Raw genomic sequence first — 25,576 nt, 5'->3', positions numbered from 1 at the left:
ATACACTAAAGACAAAAGGAATCTCAGCAAATTCTTCTCCTATAACTTGCCCAGAAACATGTCTAATGTGGACTGAGAGAGAGGTAGGTTATATAAGAAGAAAAAAAAAAAGAAAAAAAAAACAGCTAAAACAGCCATCACAATAAAAGGTTTTCCAAGGAGTTCCAAGATTGACAATTTAGGGGGGGAAAAATAAGTTGGGAAACTAAGTTGGAAGCTAATGGACACAGTTAAACATAGAATTTGAGTTGTATGTGCTTATCCACTCTGCCAAACCATGTCCATGTCTCTTTGCACTATTTTCACTGAACTGCTCGACTCAGAAGCAAAAACTGTTAATGTAAATGCTACCCAGATAGAAAAAGTACTTCCCCAATTCCCAGGAAATTATTCCAAAAAAGTTTGAGAACCTCAGTCAAGCTTAGGCTTAGCACCTCTAAGAGGTCTTAGACAATGCCACTGGCAACTTCTTTTAAACCACAACTACCACAAAGCATCTATTTAAAAAATAAGAATCACCTCTCAAATCCCTCTGCCCTTAGGCGAATTCTGTAAATTAACTAAATTAATAAATTAATATTCACCCAGTGTTAATCCTATAAGCCAAAATTTCTCAAAACTGTTAAGCAAAGCTTAAACAGAAAGGAGGTGAGTAAAGGAGTCAATGATAAGGGCTGGGGTTGTGGTTCAGTGCCAGAGCACTTGCCTAGCATATGTGAGGCACTGGGCACCACATAAATATAAATAAAGATACTGTGTTCATCTACAACTAAAAATTTTTTAAAAAGAGTCAATGATAACAAAAACCAAGGATTACTTGCCAAACAACTGTAGCATCAGCTACTTTGGAGGATTGCTTAAGCCCAGGAGACAAGTAGGGGTAACACAGCTAGACCCTATCTCTAACTAAATCAAAAATTAATAAATAAGACAATACAATAGGGGACAATGACAAAATTAAGAAAGACCATGAAGTCTGTTTTAAGTTGGAGACACAGCAGTTAAGGTGGAAAAAAAAATGGGTAAGAGTCATCTGAAGGAAGATAGACTTGATAATGGCAAGCACAAATGCTAAACCAGTCTTAAGGTATGAATGTGATCACAGAAGCAAGAAGATAAGTCAGTAAGGGAGGAAACAGAGCTCCAAATCCAAGGGAAAACACAGTGCAAGGACAGCAAAGAGATGAGATCCTCAAGAATCTGATGCCCTGAAGTGAATCAGAACAATGGGAACAGAGAAAATGTCAATGAATAGAGTTGGTAATTATGAGGAATTAGTAACTTACAGCAACCACTTTTTGGTGGATGGGGGTAAAAGCTGAGTTTACAAGTAGTTACAGACAAAAAAGAGGGGAAAAAATGAAGGAGGCAACTCAAAACTAACTTCAAGAAGAAACTGAAGACAGTTAAAACGGCCTCCTTTTTCTTAATGTCTACATCTCCCAATGTAAAGTTACTCCCATTACTCAAATATAATTCATTAATCTTGTGAACCTTAGGCACTAGCAATCACATTTTATATCTCACAACAAAGAAAGTCATCTATTAATGTCTCGGGAAAGTCAATATTCCAATATATAATGTGTCCAGAACTGTATCCAAATAGATGGCAAATAACCTGAATCTGAAAGTGCTTTTCTTTTTAAAGATAGACACTCTTAAAAGATTCTTCTCTTCATACTCACTTTAAATATATAGTTCAGACTAATAATCCTAAAGCTAGCTCTATAGAACTCAAGCCAATACTTCATGTCAAAAAGGAGAATGTAATTTAAAATGCTAGCATTTGGTGTTGCCAGCACAGCTTTCATCTAAGGACATCAAAGCAACTTTTAAACTTCTACTAATTATGGCCTTCTTAAACTATCCTATTAACTTTAGCAGAATACAAGAATGAACATGATCACACAAAATGTAATATGAAATGTCATCAATGTTCAGTAATTAAAATATACTGGAATAACAACATCATTTTGAATAAAGCACTTCAGAAGGAAAAGTAAAATCTCAATTTAAGCATCATAAAACTTCCAGGAAAACTCAGAAAAAAGAACCAATTTTTTAATTCTGTTAAATAAAAAGTTTGCTAAGCAAATACTATGAACAAGGTAGCAAATAACACAAAAACATACTATTTCTAGCTACTATTGATATACCTGATGTTCAGTTTTAAAAGGTGGCAACAATATGGCAGGAAAACACTGCAAAGTGGGAGGACAGGAAAACCCAGCATTTATAGTGTACCTATACAACAGGTCAGGCACATCACTAGGTTCTTTAAAATGTTTTTAGACTGGGGTTGCAACTTAGTATTAGAGTATAAGCTTAGTATGTACATACAAAGTCCTAAATTTGATTCACAGCACCACCAAAACAAAATTTTTTAACTCATATTTTTAAAGAAATGTGCATATGTGTATGTAATGTGTGCATATATGTATGTAATATATATAATCTTGGTTAACAGAAAACTTATGACATAGTCTTATTATCATCTCTAGTTTACAAATAAACAGAAAATTCAAGTTTAGTCAAGATCATACAGCTAATAAACAGCAAAGCCAAGATTCAAGTCATGTTGGTCTGACTCTGAACTGGGGGGTTCTCCCACTACTTCACACATCTAAGAGCTAAGCAATCTGGGTTCTAGTCCTAACCTTCCTACTAACCAAATCTGTGCTTCAACCTCATCTTCTTTAAAATAATGAGGACAGATTTAATTATACCTATAATTAAATCTAAGTTATTATAATACACTCACAGTTAAATTAAAAACATATACTTACTTTACTAGATACATATTTTTCCTGTCTTCACCTTCAATATAAAATACTGGCTCTTCCTGGGTCAAGCTTAAGTCAACTTTGAACTAAAACTTGGACTAAAACTACATCATGGGCTACCCTATTTCTCAGGACTCTGGACACAGGCTAAAGTTACACATTGGTCATACTGGCTCTCCAGACTGTTGACTGCCATGTCTTGGGACTTGTCAGCCTCCATAATCATATGAGCCAATTCCTTGTAGTAAATCTTCACTGTTCTAAGTAGATCCTCCTTCCCCCACCCTGAAAAACCTACTGTTTCTGTTTCTCTAAAGAACACTAGCTAAGGGTCTGGGGATGTGGCTCAAGTGGTAGCACGCTCACCTGGCATGCACGGGGTGCTGGGTTCAATCCTCAGCACCACATAAAAATAAAATAAAGATGTTGTGTCCACCAAAAACTAAAAAAATAAATATTCTCTCTCTTTAAAAAAAAAAAAACACTAGCTAATATACTAGGATGCAAGAAAGCTATCAAAAATTATCAAGGCCTTATAAAAGAGACTCAGAAGCCACCTTAACAAAGGTTCCACTGGCTAAAGATAAAGACAATCTGAGCAACTTTTAAACGTGTGAGTTCACAAGTATACTTGAAAAACAATATTCAACCTTTATTTTTGGATAATGGTAGAAAACAAATGCATTATTCAGAAAATGTACATAAAGGAAAAAGATCAGCATTATTTATCCTTTTTCTTTTCTATATATAGAACTATTCTTTCAGATAAGGAAATATTTGAAGACAAGAAATATCTCTTCAGATAAAATATAATTGCTTTCCAAGTTCTAACAAATTAATACATCAAATAAATGATAGTGGATAGCCATTCACTACCAGAACCACCAAAAAGGGACAACCATATCATGGGAGATAGGGGGTGGGGCTGAATCTGATTTGAGTTTCTAAAACTGTGCTGTTCAACTTAGGACTCATTAGTCACATTTGGCTACCAAGCATGTGAAATACAGCTAATCCTAACTGAGATGTGCTTGAAGTATAAAATACACATTGGATTTCTAAGGTTTAAATCAAAAATAGAAAATATCTTTTATGATTTACATGCTGAAATTATAATATGGTGGATACACTGACCCAAAAAAATTATTATTAAAACCAATTTTGCCTGGGTTTTTTCCACATTTTTTAAAAGTGGATATCAAAAATATTCAAATTTCACAGGGCTGGGGATGTAGGTATGCTTAGCATATCCTGGCTTTAATCTCCAGCACCAAAAAATAAACAAAAATGTTTCCAGTTTTCATATGTGGCTTGCTTTATATTGACATTAGACCATAATGCTCTAGATCAAATTACTAGTTTTCACAAAAACACAGGACAGACATGACCAACACCATACAAAAGCAATTACCAAAACCCAGGTTGTAGGAATTTCTAAAAGTCAAAAGACCTGGTTTCTTCAAAAAATAAAAGAAAAAATATGATAGCATAGCTGAGATGAAGATCACAAGTAGATTTAAAAAGACTTAAGAAATGTATCAACCAATTACATCATACAGGGTCATATGTGAATCTGGACTTAAAAGAGACTAAATGGAAATTTTAACAGGAAAATGTGTGCAACTCAGTAGACAGGAAGGAATTAATGTTTTACATTGATAATAGTACTTTAGTTGTATACTTTTTTTTTTTTTTGGTGTGTGTGTGTGTATATGTGTGTGTGTGTGTGTGTGTGTGTGTGTGTGTGTGTGTGTGTGTGTGTGTGTGGTGGTGGTGGTGGTGGTGGTGGTAGTGGTACCGGGCATTGAACCGAGGAGCACTTAACCACTGAGCCATATCCTCAGCCCTTTTTTATAGTTTATTTAGGGACAGGGTCTCACTAAGCTGCTTAGGGCCTCACTGAGTTAAACTTAGCTTTGAACTTGTTGATCCTCTTGCCTAAGCCTCCCAAGCCACTGGGATTACAGGCTTGCACCACCATGACCAGCTTCTATAGTTAAATTTTTTTTAAATTTTTAAAATAGTTTCAATCTTTCAAAGGTATATACCAAATATTTACAGATGAAATAATATGCTAACTATGATGAAATGATGGCATTTATGGCAAACTAATGTGCAGGGAAAATAATGTTTGGGGGACAAGTGTAATGTTTGAGGGACAAATGTAAAAGGCTGTAGACAAAACAAGTTGGCCACAGAATAATTCTGTAGTTCAGCGATAGGTAGTTGAGGGTCCATTATAATGGTTTTTCCATTTTGTACAATAACAGAATTTTAAGGTTGGAAAGAACTCTAGAAATCAGAGCACAGTAAATGTGAGGGAAACAAATGGTGACAGAGTCAAAAATACGTGGCTGTATGAACTGAATAAAACTCTTTAGTTTGTTTCCTTAGCTGTAAAAATGAAAATAAAATATTTAACTTTATATAAGGTGGTTAAGCATTAAATAGAATAACATGTTTACTAAAAACTGACCTTTTTTTTCATCCTTTCCTCAAGTACTAAACAAACATGAGCTCAACTGGTCAGATTTCCTCAGGTGAAGTGATGAAACTGAGAATATCTTTAAAATCTACATGAAGTTAGCACCTCTTTCCTAATACTACTACTTCATTCCCAGTTAATACACTACAAATGGCTGTGTACTACACCCCATGCTCAAACAGATTTTAAGATATACAGAAATTATGTGATGATCTGCATTAGAGTTGCAAACAGATGCCTTTCATCTGAATGATGGGTGGTACTTATATGAACATTATTTTTCTTTTCCCTCTCTCTGGTACTAAGGAATTGAACTAATTCTTGTACTACCTCTGGGCTATACTGCCAGCCCTTTTTATTTTTTCTTCTGAGATAAGGTCTAAGCTGCCCAGGCTGGCCTAGAACTTGCAATGTTCATGCCTCAGACGCCCAAGGAGCTGGGATTACGAGCACACAGGGACCTTTATCTTAATAACTGTTTGCCATTAAAACTAAGTATGGGTCATGCACAGAAGCATATGCCTATAATCCCAGTTACTCAGGAGACTAAGGCAGGAAGATCACAAGTTCAAGCCCAGACTGAACCACTTGGCAAGACCCTACTGCAAAATTAAAAAAAAAAAAAATTAAAAAGAGAGTTGAGGGCTGGAGCTATAGCTCAGTGGTAGAGCACTTGCCTAGAATGTGTGAGGCACTGAGTTCAATCCTCAGCACCACAAATAAATAAATAAATAGATAGATAGATAGATAGATAGATAGATAGATAAATAAATAAATAAATGTATTTATCCATCTATAACTAAAAATATTTTTAAAACTAAATTTTTAAAAGAAATAAAAAGGAGGGTAAACCATTTGATGCTAGCTCTTCATGCATTTCACATATCTCACAAAAACTGGTTTTAGTTAAAACTTATTTAAAACCCAAATTTGAAATATTTGAAAGAGACATAGTATGTAGGCAAAAACAACAGTAAATAATGTCACATTTGTAAATGGTGTAAAATCAACACACTGTCAATATTTATTCTGGGTGTCAAATTATGGATACTTTTTTGGTTAACACTATACATTCAGACTTTTCCTAAAATTACCAAATAGTTTTACGAATAAAAGAAAAAAACCTGTGTAAAAAACAGAATAGAGAACACTTCATTTTACAAATTGTTTTGATGTTACTGACATAATTTCATTAAATGAAGATTGCTGTATAAAGATATTAATAGGTACCAATCCATTAATAGTATTTTCTTTTTTTCTTTATTTTTTAACAATTTAGAATCCAGGTTAACGAAAATCAAAGAATAGCCTTAAATCTCTTGTACATTTAGAAAACAGTGTTAATGATCAGAAACAGACTTAGTCAAAGCAAACATATATAAGACAGGTCTTCAAATGATAGTGTGGCCCTCTGTCAGACACAATGTATAAAAGAGAGCACTTAATGGTTGTCTTGCTTGTAAACTTACAAAAACTTTCATTTTATAAACTTTTACATAACACTTAGACAAAGCTTAGACAGTTCTCAGATGCACATATATGCCTAGTCACATGTTTTGGGTGTCAACAATATTGTTATAACCTAAATAACAGTTGTTTGCTTAAACAGTTGTAATTTAAGTACTCATTTAAGATTTTAAAACAGGTACAAATACTAATACCTTTAAGACTTAGTTTCCCCAAGTAACAAAACCTAACGCATACAAGAAAATTATCAATAAGAGCAGATCAATATTTCAGACTTTGCTTCATATCAGTACATTAAATGTGATAATTGTTATGCTAATTATAGCAAATTTAATCACAGACACACTTTTTGAGATTTACTTTCTAGAAACCTTCTGCAACTTACTTTGACATTCACTAATTTACATCCTTAGTTTTGTCTTCTTTCATTATGGACTTCAGTCCAAGAATATTACTTTACCAAACAAAATGCTTTCTCATCAGGAAACATTTATTTTACCTTCTAATTTTCCGTACTAAAATGTTTCCATAACCATAACTTTCTTTTGTCTTTCTTAAATTCAGAACATTTTTTATTTTTCTTTTTAGTTTGAATATCCATATATTTTCACATATACATTCCACATTTGGTTATATACATCCACATTTTGTTATATACATTCATATATATATATATATATATATATATGAATGTACCTCAACAGCAACCAAATTCCTCCTGCTCATGCATTTGCATATATATTGTTACATAATCATAAACCATAACTAAAACAAATTGTAAACATCATCTCAAAATAATAATAACTATATACAAACGTATACCCATTTGAATATTTTCATGTATATTTTTACATATATATTCATATTGTACTCCTATATATAGATTAAAAAGTTCAGCCGGGTGCAGTGGCACACGCCTGTAATCCCAACGGCTTAGGAGGCTGAGGCAGGAGGTTCACAACTTCAAAGCCAGACTCAGCAAAAGCGAGATGCTAAACTCAGTAAACCCCTATCTCTACATGTGCCCCTGAGTTCAAACCCTGGTACACACACCAAAAAAAAGCTTGATCCCTAAATTAATTCCAACTATTTTCTACATTAATCCTATACCTCTAAATACATCTCAGAGAAACCTCTATACATATAAACCATAACATTTTACATGAATGTACCTATGTGTTTGGGGACATGAATTAACAAGTTCATATAAAAACCCACAGGTATTTTTTAGACATATTTATTTCCATAGGCATAATTCAGATTTCACAGGTAATATGACAATATTCCTTACCTTAAAAATATCCATAGATAAAAGTGTATGTGTGTGTGTGTATAAAAAAATTTGATATACATTACCTCTTTATATTTATATTCACATACATTGACATACATGTTCCAAAGGTAACACATCTCCTAAATCAAAGCCGTAATTCAGAACCCAATCCTACCCATTATCATGAGCCTTTTAAATAAAAATTATATTACTTTGAATATCCATATATATTTTCATATATGTTCCACATATGTTTATATACACTCACATATATGTATATACCCTAATGGTAACCAAAATCCTACCCATAAATTTTCATATATTTTTTTTTCCATTACACAATCATATCCTATATCTCACCAAAATTGTAAAAATCCTATCTTAAAAGAAAAATAATTTTATATAAATCCATACCCATTTAAATATTTTCATGTATATTTTATACATATATTCATATTTGTATTCATATATATGGATAAAAATGTTCAAACCCAGTATTATTGTGTTGTGGTCTGTTTGATTCTTGAAGTTGAGAAGGGTTTGTTTGATGTACATAGATGCTCCATTGTTTGGGGCATAAATATTTATGATTGTTATGTCTTGTTGATATATAATTCATTTAATCAGTATGATATGTCCTATTTTGTCCCCACCAATTAACTTTGGCTTGAAGCCCGCTTTATCTGATATGAGAATAGATACCCCTGCTTGTTTACTATTCTTATCCTGCTTGTTTTTCTATCCTTTCACCTTTAGTCTGTGGATACCTTTGCCTATGAGGTGAGTCCCTTGGAGAGAGCATATTGTTGGGTCTTTTTTTTTAAATCCAACCTGCCAGTCTGTCTTTTTTGAGTTTAGGCCATTAATGTTCAAGGTTATTATTGAGATATGATTTATATTCCAAGGCATTTTGGTTTATTTCTAGTTTTTAATTTGAATTAACCTCTCTTTTGATTAACTATTCCTTTAGTATAGTTCCTCCCTTCGCTCATTTTCACTTTTCTCATTTCATCTTCATGGAATATTCTGTTGAGAATATTCTGAAGTGCAGGCTTTCTGGTTGTGAATTCTTCTAATTTTGCTTACCATAGAAAATTTTTATTTCATCTTCAAATCTGAAGCTTAATTTTGCTGGATATATGGTAATTGGTTAGCATACATTTTCTTTCAGAGCTTGGTATGTTATTCCAGGAATTCCTAGTTTTGAGGGTCTGAGTTAAGAAATCAACTGAGATCCATATTGGTTTCCCTGTATATGTAATCTGATATTTTTCTCTCACAGTTTTTAATAAAGATTCTATCCTTTAAATGCTAACATTCTCATCATATTGTGTCTTGATGTGCATCTGTTGTAATTTTGCACAACTGGGGGTCCTGAAAGGCTCTTGTATTTGATTTTTCATTTCATTTTTTAGACTGGGGAACTTTTCTGACATTATTTCATTGAAAAGATGTGTATTCCTCTTGGTTTGTATCTCCATGCCTTCATCTATCCTGATAAATCTTAAATTTGATTTTTTTCACGTTATCCCATAATTCTTGAAAGTTCTGTTTATGATTTCTTATCAGCCTCTTTGTATGATCAACTTTATTTTCAACATTATATATTTTGCCTTCATTTCCTGAGGTTCTGTCTTCCAAGTGGTCTAGTCTATTGGTGATGCTTTCTATTGACTTTTTAATTTGCTTTATTGTTTCCTTCATTTCAAGGATTTCTGTTTGCTTTTTTCAGAATCTCTATCTTTTATTAAAGTGCTACTTTTATTTGTTCTCTTACAACATCCTTTACTTTGCAGATCAGTTTAACCATGTACATTCTAAACTCCTCAGACATTTCTTCCACTATGGTGTCAACAGATTCTGTTACTGAGTATCTTGGTTTGCTTGGAGTAATTTGTTCCAACTTTTTCATGTTGTTTGTGTGTCTACCCATCTAACAGACTGGATCTTAGGCTGTAGAGTTTCTGCCCTGTGGACTCTACAGCCTAAGAAGATTCCTAGTATCTCACTGTTTAGGGAGAGAGAAATAACAACAACTAATGCAAACAATATACAGAATTAAACCAAATAGTTCTTACTATGATATCTACAACGTTAATTATCACAAAAAAAACAGAAGCGATATGATCAGTAATTGCCTATAATAAAAACAGCAAGTTTGTAGAAGGTGGCGGACAGGGAGTGATATAGGATGTGATGATTAAGAGGGAGGAAGAAAGAAGACAGAAGTAAAAGATTAAAGGAAGAGTGAAAGAAAGAATAGAGATTGGCTGTTAGCAGAAGAAAAGAGAATCAAGGGAAACAGGAAGGAGAAAAAATACATAAAGCAAAAATTTTAAAAAATATAAAAATAAAATACAAAACAGAACTAAAATATACTAATCAAACATTCTAGTTCACAAAAAAAACTAATCATGTAAAATAACTGGCTTCAGAAATACTAGAGATGAGAAGTAAAAAAAAAAAAAGGAAATTGTATAAATGTCCATGTACCATTAAGGTCATAATTAAACAGAGAAAAAGCTTTTAAAAAAGCTTTAAAAACTTTAAAAAAGAAAAAAAAATCTTGATGAAAAGTTAAAGAATTCTTTTTGTTGGAGTTCAAAATATTCTCAGCTTCTCCTCTCAGCACTTTTAGGTGGGGCCTTCTGGAGTGTGATGCTTCAACCTCTGGATTGCAGGAGTAAGAGCGGTAATCCTGTAGGCATAGTTTCTGGAGGCAGGGTTTAGGCTTAGGTGGTCTCCAGGCTCTTCGCTGAATGCTAAGTGGTCTGGAGATTTTGAATAGGCACATCTCCGGTGCCCAGTATTTGCTGGTCCATGCTGGAAGACTTTACCCCAGGGATACCAGCTGAGTTACAGTTGTGTGGTGGGGGAGCCAATTCTTAGTCCCCTAGGTCTCGTTTCCTGGTCTTGGGTTCAGTCCCAAACAATCTCTCCTGGCCCCACCATTCTCAGCTGGTCCTTCAAGCAGTCAGATTGGAGGGAGAGGGATCGAGCTGGGTGGGCTTCCATGACCAGTTGTCCCCTGTGTAAAGCTCTCTCCACATCTGATTTTCTTCTGGTCACTTAAGCATACTCTATGCCATACAGAAGGAGGATCACAAGTTCTAGGCGAGCCTGGGCAATCTGGCAAAACCCTTTCTCAAAAACTAACTTCATAAGTAAAACTAATTTACACTTAATTAATTTCACCTAAATAAAACCAACAAATGAAAGACAATTCAGACAAATCTTCATCTTATAAATACTCTATGTATATATAAAAAAATCAGTTAAAGCATAAACTGCTACCTCACCCTTTACCTCCAATCTTTTGTACCTATTCAGTATCTTGGATTATCCACAACACATATTAACTTGTTTTGTAATACAAAAATTCAGGCACTCTAATCATGTTTTTGCCTGATACTCAACAAAGAAGCTAATTAATTTATGACATCATTTGCAGGTAACAATTTAAATATGTGATATTTAATTTCAATTAATACATTGGTTAAAAAAATCATTCAAAACATGATTATTTAAGAAAATCATGCTATATACACCTTACAAAATGATTTAAATCATGGATATTCAAGGTATTATGTACTTTACTAATGACTCATATTAGCTTCAAAGTAAAAATTAGAACATCTGCATGTGCATAGCTTGTTTTCTCATCTAGAATCTCAATCTACAAAACACCAATAAACTTAAGAAACATCTAAGAACACAGTATGTCTTTTATGTTCTAAGCCAATTTAGTCTTGTATTTATAATATTGCATATTAAACAAAAATAAAACAATGGTCATAGGTAACAGAAATAGGTACTGGCATCATAAAAGTTCTAAGAAGTACCAAATTGACTTTTCTTAAGCCATAAGAGGAACACCATAAGTTTTCCTATTTAAACACTTTACAACAGAGAAGTGAACTAATATTATAAAAATTAATGCTTTAGAGGCTGGGGTTGTGGCTCAGTGGTAGAGCACTTGCCTGGCATGTGTAAGGCACAGGGTTCAATTCTCAGGACCGCACATAAATAAAGATCCATTGACAACTAAAAAATAATAATAAAAAAAATATGCAAGCACACCAGTTGGAGTATAATGGTACCTAAATTATGTATCCTGAGACAAAGCTCCTTTAACTAGCCAAAGCTAGTTTTGAGAAAAATTCTCACCTCCAGATCTGTGTAACAGGGAGAGGAGTCAACAGGCAAGATATAAACAATAGGTTCTTACTAGGACCAGTTATGTCAAAGCCCATACTTCTCCATGCCCTAACTCCTAGATATACAGGGGGATACCACCCCAATCTCAAGAATATTTGACTTCTACATCCATTAATGAACTAGAAAACAGTGGTAGAGTCCTAGTTTCATTTAGAAACAAAGTGTCTTTGCCTTAAAACACTCTCTATAGAAACAGAATTCTAAAAGCAAGTACACTGAAATAGTAAGGTGAGAAAGTCTAATCTCCCAGATACATTTAAATGTGGCAAAAATCAAAATGCTGAAAATAACATCAAAATGTGTAATTACAGGAGCTGGGGTTATAGCTCAGCAGTAGAATACTTGCCTTACACATGTAAGGCACTATGTTCAATCCTCAGCACCACATAAAAATAAATAAAATAAATAAATATATTCTGTCTATCTTAAAAAAAAAACTTTCCTTAAAAAAAAAATGTAATTATAATGACCTAGCATTAGTACTAACAAGTCACATTTCTAAACATGACTAAAAATACATACTCATGTATTAGAAATAGAGACAATAACAAAAGCACTCACAGAAGAACTCCAGAAAGTTGGATTGCACATTACACTTTAAATGGCCCATAAATTGTGAACACAGTAAATCTAAATTCCAACTAAACTCTATTTTTAACCTTTTTTATTTTAATTGATACAAAAAAAAATTTGTATGGTAATGGGATACTATGTTATGATATATGCATACATTGTATACATTATGTATTACTTAAGTCTGGTTAAATTTATTTCCTCATTTATCATTTCTTCAACTACACTCTTATTATAGAGCATTTTAATTACTTTTTTAATACATTTTTCTAAAATTATAGTGCTCAGCACCAGACCACTGAGTAAGGGAAGATAAAGTGGCAAATAAGAAAGCAAATTCTCAGTCAAAATTTTTCAAATAGCCAGGTGCAGTAGCACTCACCTGTATTCCCAGCAACTCAGGAGGCTGAGGCAGGAAGATTTTGAATTCAAAGACAGCCTCAGCAATGTAGCAACATCTTAAGCAACTCAGTGAGATCTTGTTTCAACATAAAATGGGGCCAGGGTTGTAACTCAGTAGTAGATCATTTCACTTGCCTTGCAAGTGTGAGGCACTGGGTTCGATCCTCAGCACCACATAAAAGAATAAATAAAGTTATAAAAAAAATTTTTTTTAAACATAAAAAAGGCTGGGGATGTGGAAAAAAATTTTTAAATAGAGTTAAAAGTAGAACACTAATGAGCAACACTAACAGGCTGAACTTTTAAGTTTTCCTTAAGTACATTTCAAGTTTAGAAAGAAAGCATTATTTGGGTCTACATGAAATATATTTTTAAAACCAATGTGAAATATAAGAAAATTGCTTTTAAGTACAATTAAATATGCCAAATGTCAAGGGAATACCCAGTTCTAAATACAGTATATTAAACATTAATGGGCCAAGGTTATAGCTCAGTAGTACAGTGCTTGCCTAGCACATGTGAGGCATTAGGTTGGATCCTCAGCACCACATAAAAAATAAACAAAAGTACTGTGTTCTTCTACAACTAAAAAAAATTTTAAAATAAAAAATATAAATATGACCACAAATTTTCTTGCTATTTATACAGGCAACACTCAGCCCAAGATCCCCCTCACTGTTTTAATGGGTTTTTTTTTTTCTCTCTAGCTTCCATATAGGAGAGAAACCAACTATTGACTTGACTGTCCTATTTCATTTAGCACAATGTTCTCTAGTTCTATCCATTTACCAGCAAATGACATAATTTCAATCTTCTTTATGGCTGCATATCTATACCACATTTCTTTCATCCATTCATCTGTTGGCAGACACCTAGCTAGTTCCATAATTTGGCTACTATGAATTGAGCTGCTGTAAACATTGGGATGCATATATAGCTATAGTATGCTGATTTTAATTTTTTTATTTTAATATTAAGGAATGGAAAAACTGGTTCGTGCAGTGGTTCCATTCCTAGTTTTTTGAGGAAGCTCCATAATGACTGGTTCCATGATGGAGCACTTGCAAAATATGCTCAAGGCCCTGTGTGCAATCCCCAGAAAGGGGGGGGGGGAGGGAAGAGGCAGAATCTCACAAAAATAGAAGGGAGAGAGGGAGAACAGTAGAGGAAAGGGAATGAGAGGGAAGGTAATGGGAAGTACAAGGGAATGAAACTGTGCTAAGCACAATGAATCCCGTGTTTATGTATAATTTATGTATAATTATAATGCATATTTATGTAAAATTATAAGTAAAGTGAAGGAAGACTAGTAGAGTACAGGAAGTGGGTCAGGGAACATTCTGGGGAAAGAAATGGGACAAATTTTGTTACATGCATGTATGAATATGTCATAACAAACTCTACTATTATGTATAATTACAATGCACTAATAAAAATGGGTTTTAAAAATTTATGAGACAGGATGAAAAAAAATGAAAATGTTATTAAAATTCAATATTACCGACACTACATATATGTTTTATCCTTTTTAATTACCAAGCAAGTACTGAGCTCCTTGTGTGTATAACACTAATATAAAAATGGTATCAATGACAATTATTTCCCATCAAATCACTTATCTTGTTGGAGAAATGGTTAAACAAAGTAGGAAATATATAGTGTTTAATCAGGGCTTGAGAGTTCAGAAGAGGGACAAATAGGGTGACAAACAACTTAGATGTTGTAAAGGAAAAGGGACTTAAGAGTAGACCAGAGAAATAGAAACTGGCAGGGTATTCCAAATAGAATAAAAACAAGTGGAAATTCCATGAACACAAACAAGTTACATGAAACAAAAGCCTGTAGCCCTGGAAAGCTGGAATAAGTAACCCTATAAAGCCTAGACTAAGGAGTTTTGCTTGTGTTCCACACAGACAATGGGAAGAGGTTCTTATGATTAAAAAAGGGTTTTATTTACAATAATAAATATTTGATCACATGCAATGTATAGTTTATGCAACGTGCACTGCTAAAAACCTTTACACATTTAAGGACTTTCTTGTATTTTGTTTGTATTTATATTACACTATGAAACTGCACAAAATAAAATGTTACAAGTTAAATGATTTCCTAACATTGTAATTTCAAATAAATATAAATGGTTAATGATCTAGGATGTTAGTGCAGTAAAAGTCTTGAATGCAAAGCAGCATATAATGAAGCAATACATAATGGTGATTAAGAGCTCCAACTTTGAGGTCACTGGTTAAAAACACCAGTACAAACTGAATGACATTGAACAATATAAGCCTCAGTAGTTTCAAATGGTCACTGTATTAAAAGACAAATGAAAGTGCAAATACCTGGTACATAGTACGGGTTCAGTAAATGTTGGCTATAATTATTAAAAAGAATCCAGAAGCCCTGTGATCTTCAACTTGAGTTAATAACTTCTTTCATTTAATATCACCTTCAAATATTAAAATATTTTGAGTTTGAGAAAGCCTCAAATACTAGATACCATTAGTCACTCTATTTGTCCCTTTGTTACTCAGTATTTTCTCTCACACAAAATATTTTTTCCCAAACAATTAACAATTTACTTATTATAACCAGACTTCACTTCACACATTATGTTTCTGAAATTTTCCATAAAGCAGTACTTTGCCTCTGAAATCACATTCTCCCAGATCTCTTGCCATTCTGTGAAATAATTATCCACCAAAAAAGTCTTGCTAATGATATATAATAATAACCACACATAGGAACTCTAACATTTAATGTAAGAATCATCTTTAATGTTTATTTTTCTTTGCTGTCACTAACAGTAAATGATCTTCCAAATTAGGTTTCACACTCATTAACCAGACGTATAAGCAAAATATATCACATTGAATTTATATTTTTTAGGAAATCATCAAAATTATGAAACTGCTATGGTGTTATGATTTCAAAGGCTCAATGTGTAAGACAATACAAGTTTAGAGGTAAAATAATTAGGTTGCGAGAACCTTAACATAATCAGTAATTGGATGAATGGGTTATATGGGTGGTTACTGGAGGCAAGTAGGGTGTGGCTGAAGGAAGTAGGTCATTGGTGGCATGCCTTTGGAGTAAATATTTTGTCTCTGATGAACCCATCTTTTTCATGTCCTGAGCCATTTTCCTCCACCATACTATTCTGCCATGATGATCTTTCTTATCTTGGGCCCAGTGCACTGAAACTGGCTGTCTATGGACTGAGACCTTAAAAACATCGAGCCCCAAATAGACTTTTCCTCCTCTAAAATTGTTCTTTGGTCACAGCAGCAAAAAAAAAAAAAAAAAAAAAAAAAAAAAAACCTGACTAAAACAGATGGCAATGGTAATAATATACTGTGAACATAGTTAAGGACACAACTGTACTGTTAAAAATGGCTAGGTGTATTTTTAAATAGTAGGTATATTTTATGTTATGTGTATTTTACAATTTTGGGGGGGGAAGAAGTGTATTTAAAAACTATGAATCTGAACTTTAAAAACAAAAACCTAAAAATTCTAAACAATTGAAATATCATGCCCCTTACTTTAGTTTATGATTGTCAGAAAAATCATAAATTTAAACATAGATGCTGAGCTGAGCACAGTGGTACATGGCTGTAATCCCAGCAACTCAGGAGGTTGAGACAAGAGGATAACAAGTTTGAGTCCAGTCTCAACAACTTAATGAGACCCTGTCTTAAAATTTTTAAAGAAAAAAATTGTAAACATCTTGGAGTATAGCTCAGTGGTAGAGCACCTGGTACCACAACAATAAATAAATATAGGTATTAAATAAACCTACTAATGTCGGTTCATCTGAACTTTAGTGAGGGTTCATTTGTTCTTATTTCTTACTTCCCACAATTCTTAGTGAAAAGCTACCATGTTAGTAAATACATCCCAATTAATTAGTACATAGAAACCAATCATTATTAATAATACAGTACATACCACAAGATAGACAAACTGGTGAATGAACTACATCTAAGTCCAAAACAGGAACTGTCAACTCAGTTATTTTAATACTTTTTTTTTTTTGCTCTTCTTTTTAATGTTATTGTTATTATTGTTGTTGTTTTGGGTGTTGGGTGCTAGGGTACAGGACCAGGTAATTTGCTTGTAGCCCTCACTAAGCTAGATCCCCAATCCCCCAAAACATAAACAAGAACAAAATAAACAATAAAAAATATTTTTTAAAACAATAAACGAATGGTTAGAAGATGTTAATATCAAAATTTACATTAGCAATATGATTTTTAAATAGTTTAAGAACATTTTGACTTTTAAATGATGGCTCTTCATTCAATGTTTCACTATAAATATTTTTAATGCATGTATCAAAATCTTTCATTTGAACTCTCTGGAATTTCAGAAGATTTTCCATTATAATTAGAATAAAATCAAAACTATTTTACTAGCTCAACAAGATTCTATATATAGGGGCTGGAGATGTGGCTCAAGTGGTAGCGCGCTCGCCTGGCATGCGTGCGGCCCGGGTTCGATCCTCAGCACCACATACCAACAAAGATGTTGTGTCCGCCGAGAACTAAAAATAAATATTAAAAAATTCTCTCTCTCTCTCTCTCCCTCTCTCTCTCTCTCTCTCTCTCTCTCTCTCTCTCTCTCTCTCTACCCCCCTCACTCTCTCTTTAAAAAAAAAAAAAAAAAAAGATTCTATATATAATGTAGATTTTAGACTCCTTCTCCAACCTTCTTCACTATATTTCAGTCATATATTTCCTCTAAATGGAAATCTCTGAGAACTTTGCAGCATTTGAGATTTTAATTTAATAAATACCTCCATAGAAATGCCACCTATCTACAGTAGTTTCTTCCCTAGTCACTTCTGCATTACCTGTTGGTCATAGTCAAATGAAGAGGCTAGGACCGGGGGTGTAGCCCAGTGGAAGAACACTTACCTAGCAAGTGTGTAAAGCCCTGCATTCAAGCCCCAGCAACACAAAAGGAACACAAAAATCTGCAGAGGTAACTTGTACCAAACATGGTAATATAAGGCATAACACAGTACCCTTCCAATCTGGTCGCAGATGAGTAATTCAGAAAAAGGGATCTGAACCCAAGAAGAAACAATTTATAGGCTTGCCAGTATGGATAATCTCTATAGCCAAAAAAAATTCTACACAAAGGAGAAATGGTGATTAGATAAATTAGTCAGTGTTCAACTCTCCCTCTCATTTGTCCTTTCCACAGTTTTTTGGATGGTGGTTGTTTTGTTTCTGCATTGGGAATTAAACCTATGGCCTCACGTATGTGTGGCAAGCACTGTACAATGAGCTACATCCCCAGCTCTTCCCCTCCCCACTCCCAAAATTTTATTTTGAGACAAAGTCTTGCTAAATTGCCCAAGCTAGCCTTAAACTTGTGATCCTCTCACCTCAGCCTCTTAAGTAGCTGGGATTACAAGCATGAACCACCAAACCAGGCTCCTCACAGGGTTTTAAATTAGTCAACAGCACTAATTCAAAAGAAGCAGACCTTGAATCATCTAACATCAAAGCAGAAGAGCAAACTATTCATCAGATTCACCCAGAAGAGCTTTAGAAACAATGCACAAGGCCAGCATGCCCCACTCCTACAGAAGTTGAACTGATCCAACTGATTTGATGTAGGGTCCCAAGGACTATTTTTAACATAGCCTCTAGCTGAGAACCACAGCAAGAGCACAGTAATGGGAGCTCCTGGTTTCCTAAATGACAGGTCATTTCCTCAACCACACTCTTTTCAGATATCCTGCAATGCAACAATTGGAATTTCTGAGTCCCTTACATTACATAATGAATCTCTATTACTTAAGGTAACCTAAACCTATCTCTCTACCTTATTCCCTAAACAATATACTATTTCACTTCTAGTGTGAAAGACATATCTGCATGTTAAAAATAATCACTAAGCAGATGTTCTTTCTTACTACATTTGGCCTAATTTTCTAAAACATTGTGATATCTATCAATCTTGTACTCAGACTTCAAATATTTTTACCAAATGAAGCCACAAAAAAGAAAAGCATCTGCAATTAGTGTCTATGTCTACATGGGAAACTCTCACATTTTACTACAGAGAATTCAATTTAAGTCTTACTTCACTCAATTCTAATCCATTTGTTTTCCAAACACCCAACAGATGAAAAAGCAAAAATTCAGAAGGTAGAAACAAGACTGCTACAAATAGACACAACAACATCTAAAAGAAATGACACACAATTTTTTTTAACAGACTGCATTTGTCAAACCCAAAGAACTGAAATCATAAAAAATAAACATAAATGAATACAAGCTAGCCAAACAAAAATATGCAGTTTGGTGGATATTCCAGAATGAATATAGATGATGGCAAATTAGTCTACCTGTATTACAGTATAGGACACCATCTTTCTCAAGAGGATAAGGGGAAGAGCTATAAAGTTTAGTAATCTTCCACACTTACATAACTTTGGAAAACAATGACTTGATTAGAAATTGTAAGGCTAAAGACAAGAAACTGTACATAAACTTATACTCTAATTGAAAAATTTGTTTCACATAAAAGTATGGGTTAACAATTCTAAGTCTCCTTTACATACACACTGGGGCTAAACAAATGAGCAAATGGATGGCTGATGGGAGATGGGACCTAAATTTCTTACTGTTGAAGAAGGAAGTTACACACCCAGGACAGTGAAATAAAGAGCCTGAAGCATCTTGTAGCAAGGGAGAAAGTGCTAAAAAGCAAAAGGATGGAGCGTGCCAAGGCAATGCAGGAACCAACTGGATAACACTCCCAATGAACAAAGCTGTAAAAATTTGAGCAACAAAATAGCATGGGTTTGGATTACCTCCCCAAACACAAAATAAATATATAGTATATAAGTCCATATGAAATAAATAAATGATTGAATAAATAATTGAGGGTAGGGGACAAATCTTCCTTACAAAAAAACTCTAATAATAAACGCAAGTACTTCCCCCTCCAAAAGTGTAGGCTGAACTTCAATGACTCACATTCAAAGAACCAGAATATGGATGGAAACAATATTAACTTTACAGAAGAGAAACCTGGCAAACACTCATGACCTTAACCAAACAATCAAGGTTAACTTCACCAAGGTTTATACCATGTACCCACAATATATGATAAGGTCATTTCACCTCTGTGGTATTCATTCCCAAAACTCATAACCTTACTCTAATCATGAAAAAAAGAAAAGTCACACAAATCCAAATTTAGGAACATTCTATAAAATATCTGACAATATTCCTCAAAACTGGGTCATGAAAACCAAAAATAATTAATAACCAAGTCAGAGGAAACTAAAGATACAATCACCAAATGTAACCTGGTATCCTAGACTCGATTCTGGAACAGAAAAAGGACATTAGTGTAAATAATTGGTGAAATCAAATAAAGTCTGGAGTTAGCAGTACTAACCAAATACTATTTTTAGTTTTAACAAATATACCATGTTAAATATACAATGTTAACACTAAGAGAAAGTGAACATATATATACATATATATATAAAACTCTTTCTTTGCAACTTTTCAATATTACTTTCTATTACAAAGCAAAAGGGTTATTAAAACAATAATAAACATAACTAGTACAGAAATCTAAGATCATTTAGAATGAAAGTTAATATCACCAAATTCCTTACTAAGTACTGAGTCATTATTTTCCAACATAATAAAATATGGTCTCCATTGGTTATTTAAAGAACTAGGAGGATAGGCCATTAATCTTTTGAAAATAGAAGATAAGCCATATACTTCCAAATCCCTAAGATAAAAACTATTAACATTGAAAATGTTTAATTTATCTAAAATGAGTAATAATCCAAAATGACCATTTCTTGGATAGTTATAAATAGCAGAGGGTTTTAAATTTATTGGCACTTATACACTTGCATTTCATCAAAAATTAGTGTTGTTCTGTATTATACTGGTTTTAACAACGGTTTCAAAACACATGTATTCATTTATTAAAGTATTTAATAAATTGATTTAATAAATTAATTAAAGTATTTAATAAATTCTGCAAAATGCCCATATCAGGACTATTATCAACTTAATTTATAAAAGTATTTAATAAATTTTGCAAAATGTCCATATCAGGACTATTTCTGGTTATGGGCATGTATGTTATCAAAACAGGCAGGTCTACATTCTCATGGAACATATATTCTAGAGGAGAGGTTGTAAATAAGCAAACAAATTAAGTAACATCAAAATTGTGATAAGTGCTAAGAAAGAAATAAGTACAACTATTTATTTCGTTGCTATTCTATATGCAGTAGAGGAAGAGGGAGTACTTCCAAAAAAGTAGACAGAAAAGTCTCCTTTAAGTAAGCACCACGAGAAGAGACAGGGAATGAATGTCAAAGTAATGAGCAACATGAAGCGTGCGAAGAAACCTGGAGAAAAAAATGACCAGTTTCATGAACCCTAAAAAATATTAAATAAAGAAGAGAAAGTCAAAAAATGAGGTAAGACAGGCAAGTGTAAGTCAAATTCTTTAAACTGTAATCAGAAGCCTAGAAAAATCACTGAAGGTTTTAACTAGCACAACCACATTATCTGATTTATATTTTTAAAGTTTTAAAAACACTTAAAATAAGCATACTAAGACATATAACTTAATATATAATTAAAGGGTAACTCTGTCATCATTTATTTGGAAAGATGATATCAGACAAATAACATAATAATATAGTCAGATCAGTCATTCAATCTATCATGAAGCATTTAGTGAACTCCTACTCTGTGCCAGAATCTGCTCTGGGTGCTGGAAATACAAAGTTGATAGTGGTGATGTCACCTTCCACTGTGAGCAATAAATACAAAAATGACAATGGTGATCTCATCTACTCTGAGCAATCCAGTTTTCTTCCTAAAGGCTCAAAGCAAAAGATGCTGTTTCACCTGTGGAGTATGGTAAAAACTGCAGATACCTGGGCCCCACTGATCAGTAATTCTAATGTAGCAGATTTCTGATCATTCCTTAACATACTTTGTGAAATAGAGGTGAAGAAATTTATCAAAATCACCTGTGATTTATAAATTACACTTCCTCACAGTCCTTAGAATATCAAAATGAGCCACTATAGCTAATGGAAGGACTATGTAGAATGGCACAAGGCATGCTGTGGGATTTGTGTGTGTACAGAGAGTTTAAGCCTGCTAACTATTACACTGAAGAGTTCTTGGGGCTGGGGTGGTGGCTCAATGGTAGATTGCTGGCGTAGCATGCATGAGGCACTGGGTTCAATCCTCAGCGCCACATAAAACAAACTAATGTATCTACCTAAAACTAAAGATACATAAATAAATAAATATTTTTAAACAGTTCTTGGTTACTTTTTTCTTTATTAATTGCCAAGGAAGAAGTAAGGACTTCTATACACCAGGGATTGTCAAAGTGATATATAGAGACTCCTGGGGACCCCCAAGTCCCTTTCAGAAGGTCCATCAGGTCAAACCCACTTTTATAATAATACTAAAATATTATTTGCTTCTTTCACTGTGTTGGCATTTTACTAGACTGTTCAAAAGTAATTTTTGATGAAACTCCTGCTGGTATCTTATTAGCAGAGGCACCAAGGTTTGGCAGTAGTCATTGTGTTCTTTACCTTTACATACTCACCCAAATTAAATATTACACATTAAATCTCAACCCTTGAGTATAAAAGTTTTTAACATTCTACATACTGAAATGGGAAGTAAGATAGCTGCCTCAAGGAAAATTCCTATGAGTGAGTTGCAAGCTGAACCAAAAACTTTCTTATGGAATACCATTTTTCTTGAAAGAACAATGGACAGACAAATAGGGGTCACTTATTGAGTATCTCAAAGATATTTCCTTGAAAATGAAGAGTGGGCCTGTTGCATCAAGAGAAATAATAAACAATATTTATTGTTAACAATAAAATTCAAGCTTTAAAAAAATTTAGAATTTTTCAAAATTTGTAACAATAGCTTACCAAGTCAAAATGGCTTTTCTGAAGAGAATGAAGATGATATTAAAAAGTGTGATTCTTTGACAATGAATAATGAAATATGCAAATCTGCATAACTCAAGGAACAAATATTTTCCAAATGACTAATACATGGGGTGAAAAAAAATCCTACATGGATGAAAGATTCATTAAAAGCGGAGGACAGGGCTGGGGTTGTGGCTCAGTGGTAGAGCGCTCGCCTCGCACATACGAGACCCTGGGTTCGATCCTCAGCACCATATAAAAGTAAATAAGTGAAATAAAGGTATTGTGTCGGGGCTGGGGATGTGGCTCAAGCGGTAGCGCGCTCGCCTGGCATGCGCGCGGCCCGGGTTCGATCCTCAGCAGCACCACATACCAACAAAGATGTTGTGTCCGCCGAGAACTAAGAATAAATAAATGTTAAAATTCTCTCTCTCTCTCTCTCTCTCTCTCTCTCTCTCGCTCTCTCTTTAAAAAAAATAAATAAATAAATAAAGGTATTGTGTCCAACTACAACTAAAAAATAAATACTAAAAAGAAAAGTGGAGGACAGACCAACTTCAGATCTTACTGAAAACAGAATATGAAAACTTCACTATCAGTAAGCCAATATCCCAAAAACCCAAAGGCCGAATGTTTTCTTCGATATGAGGATGCTGACTCATAATGGCAATGTGGGGAGAGCATAGGAGGAATGGAGGAACTTTAGCTAGGGCAGAGGGGAGGGAGGGAAGGGAAGGGACAAGGGAGTAAGAAGTACATGTATGAAAACCTTAAGTACATGTATGAAAACACAAATGGTATGAAAATATTTTGTGTACAATCAGTGACTTGAAAAATTGTGCTGTATATGTGTAATATAAAATAAATTGCATTCTGCCATCATGTATAACAAATTAGAATAAATAATAGTTTAATTTAAAAAGGAGCACTCGCCTAGCACGTGCGAGGCCCTAGGTTAGATCCTCAGTACCACATATAAATAAATAAAATAAAGATATTGTGTCCAACTACAACTAATAAACAAATAAATAAATAAACTTACACTATCATGGTTTCATGGTTTCAAAAATACACTGCAATTAATTTTAAGAAACTATCTTGGGCTACACCATCTTGACTATGTTTACAATTTTATGAGCATTTTAAATTACTTTTAACTTAATATATGTCAACTATATTTTAAGAAAACAAAAAAAATTAACAAAATAAGAAACTACTACTTGTTGACTTTCTATCTAACATCAAAGAAGGATACCCATATTTTCTGAAAAGTCTGTTAAAACACTCTGCCTTTTTCCAAATACATGTCTGTATGGGGCCAGACTTTCTTCATATGCGTCGTCGTCAAGTAAAACAAAGTATCACAACAGAGTGACTACAGCAGCAGATGCGAAAGAATTCAGCTATTTTCCATTAAACTAAACATTAATGGTATCTGCAAATACATAATAATTGCCACACTTATATTTGCCTTGTTTTGGAAGACAGTTATTTTCATTAAAAATGTCACTTATGTTAACAGGTAATAGGTTTATTGTTTTTGTTTGTTCTGTTGGGGATGGAGTCCAGCACCTACTGCAAGCTGAGCATGTGAACCCAACTGAATTACATTCCCAGCCTATTATTTTTAAATGAATTAAAAGTAAACATTTTTAAAGTTTCTCAGTTTTAGTTTCTAATTTGAATAGCTATTAATAGATATAATTCACATAAACCAAAACCTTTGAAGGTTTTAAAACTAATTTTAAAACAAATGCTAGAGATCAAATGACATTTTATTTAGCTATACAGCTCTGAATTATCTTATCAAATGAACATATCATAAATGTCTTTCTCTCAAGAACTAGAATGGCAGGGAAAAAAAGGAGTGTCATAGGCAGAATAATGACTCTGCTATAGTGATCTTCAAAATTTATCAAGTATAAAGAGGCAAAGTCTAAAAAAATTACATGATATGCTATAATGTACTAGAAAAGAGGAAGAAACAATGCCTTATGTTCACATATGCTTGACTATGCATAAAGAAATACTAAACAGACACTCAATCAATCGATAAAAGCAACTACCTATAAGGAAAGGGAACTATGGAATACAAAAGACAGTCTAGATACTAAATAAAATTTCTCAATGAATATCTTTGATCTTTAAAACACATATTATGTATTCAGAGTTTTAAAAAAATCCTAAACCATAATTCAAATGTACTTAATTTTTAAGTTGCTCTGATCTCACTAGAAACTAAAAAAAAAAAAAAAAACCTTACTCTCTTCATTAACTCTGAAGCAAAACAGTGTTGCTAGCTACTTAAGACTTATGCCAGAAGAATAATTACTTGGCCAGCATGTATGAGACCTTAGGTTCTATCCCCAGGACCACAAAACAAAACCAAAACATGGTACTGT

The 25,576-nt window shown here is 33.5% G+C and overlaps 1 protein-coding gene across 4 annotated transcripts in view; it reads right to left on the bottom strand.

Moving 5' to 3' along the window:
* The window catches only part of Memo1 (mediator of cell motility 1), a 110,572-nt gene that overhangs the window by 68,351 nt on the left and 16,645 nt on the right, over positions 1-25,576 (bottom strand). The gene's annotated exons all lie outside the window — the stretch shown is intronic.

Source organism: Ictidomys tridecemlineatus, chromosome 12 (genome assembly GCF_052094955.1).
Source record: "Ictidomys tridecemlineatus isolate mIctTri1 chromosome 12, mIctTri1.hap1, whole genome shotgun sequence".
In the NCBI taxonomy this organism is placed as follows: Eukaryota; Metazoa; Chordata; class Mammalia; order Rodentia; family Sciuridae; genus Ictidomys; species Ictidomys tridecemlineatus.
Note: the sequence above shows the minus strand (reverse complement) of the source record. Positions and strands in the feature narration are given on the sequence as shown.